The 1,764-nt window shown below is 47.9% G+C and overlaps 1 protein-coding gene across 1 annotated transcript in view; it reads right to left on the minus strand.

Annotated features, from left to right (window-relative positions):
• LOC107325340 (mucin-5AC-like) overlaps positions 1–1,764 on the minus strand; it is a 30,821-nt gene that overhangs the window by 4,717 nt on the left and 24,340 nt on the right. The window lies entirely within an intron of this gene.

Below are 1,764 nucleotides of genomic sequence, written 5' to 3' on the forward strand. Positions count from 1 at the left end.
GATGTTTGTGTTGTTGACAAGGGAACTGTAGTTGTTGATGTTGTTTCAAGAGTAGATTGTGTGGGGTTAGTGCTAGCAGTTGTTGTTTGAGTTGGTGTTGTGGCCTGGGTAGCAGTGAAGGATGTTTGTCCAGTACTGGATGTGAGGGCTGCACTGGTGCTAGGGAGTGATGTACTTGTGAGGGTAGAAGTAGAAGTTGTTTCTATGGTAGAGGTGGCTGGAGGTGTTGTCCCAGCTGCAGAAGTGGTCTCCTGAGCAGAGCTTCCAGTAAGAACTGATGTGGTAGTGCCTGGTTCGCTTGTCTCAGATGCAAATGTGCTGCTATGTGATGTGAAGATGGTGGTGAACGGTGTGGTGTTTGTGATAGTGGTTGTTAGCTGAGCTGAAGTGTCTGTGCTGGCTCTTGTGGATGTACCAGCAGTGGATGTTTCGGCAGACTGGCTGGTGGTTTCTTGCATGATTGAGGGGAGAGTGCTTGTCAACCCAGGAGCTGTAGATTGGTATGGAATGGAAGTGCTCGTAACTGTGGTTTCAAAAGCAGATGTTGCTGGGGTAGCAGTGGTGGATGTTTGTGTAGCTGTGGATGAAACAGCAGCAGTGGTGTATAGAGGTGAACTCGCAGTGAGTGTTGAAGTGGAGGCTGTAGTTACAGTTGACGTTGAAGCAGTTGTGGTCCCAGCTGCAGAAGTGGTCTCCTGAGCAGTGGACAGAGTAGCTACTGAGGTAGTTGGAGATTGGCTTGTTGTAAGAGTAGATGTGGGTGTTTGTGGATTTGTGGTGGTTGCTGCTGCCGATGTCTCTGAAAGAGTGCTAGTTAGCGTAGGAGAAGATGTGCCCATCAGTGTTGTTGTGACTGCAGAGCTCGTTTCTTCTGCTTGGCTTGATGATTGTGTTGTTGGCAAGAGAACTGTAGTTGTTGATGTTGTTTCCACAAGAGTTGATTGTGTAGGGTTAGTGCTAGCAGATGTAGTTTGAGTTGGTGTTGTGGCCTGGGTAGCAGTGGAGGATGTTTGTCCAGTACTGGATGTGAGGGATGCACTGGTGCTGGGGAGTGATGTACTTGTGAGGGTAGAAGTTGTTTCTATGGTAGAGGTGGCTGAAGGTGTCATCGCAGCTGCAGAAGTGGTCTCCTGAGACTTGGATAGAGTAGTTTCTGAGGTGGTTGGAGGAGATGGGCTTGTTTCCAAGGTAGAAGGCGGATGTTTGGTAGAGTTGGTGTTTGTTTTCTGTGCTGATGTCAACTGCAGCGAAGTGCCAGATACTGTTAAGAAGATGTGGCAGTGGTCCCTGTGTGACTGCAGAGCTCCGTTTCTTCTGCTTGGCTTAATGTTGTGTTTGGCAAGCAGAAACTGTCAAGTTGTGATTTGTTTCCACAAGTGTTGATCTAAGTGCATTGAAGTTCTAACTAGCAGTTGTGGTATTCAGTTTGTGTTGTGGCCTGGGTAGCAGTGAGATGTTTTGTCAAGTACTGGATGTGATGGCTGCACTGGTGCTGGGGATTGATGTACTTATGAGGGCCGGAGTTGGAGAATTATTGCTATGGTAAGAAGGTGGTGGAGGTGTTCCGTCATAGCTGAGGAAGTTGGTCTCCTGAGCAGTGGATGGGAGTAGCTTCTGAGGTGGTTGCTGCAGATGGGCTTGTTCAAGAGTTAGTAGAGGATGTTTGTAGAGTTCTGGGATGTTTCTGTGCTGATGTTCATGCAGGAATGCCAGTTAGATTTTACAGAAGAATGTGGACAGTGTCTTGTTGTGACTGCAAATGGC

Source organism: Coturnix japonica, chromosome 28 (genome assembly GCF_001577835.2).
Source record: "Coturnix japonica isolate 7356 chromosome 28, Coturnix japonica 2.1, whole genome shotgun sequence".
Classification (NCBI taxonomy): domain Eukaryota; kingdom Metazoa; phylum Chordata; class Aves; order Galliformes; family Phasianidae; genus Coturnix; species Coturnix japonica.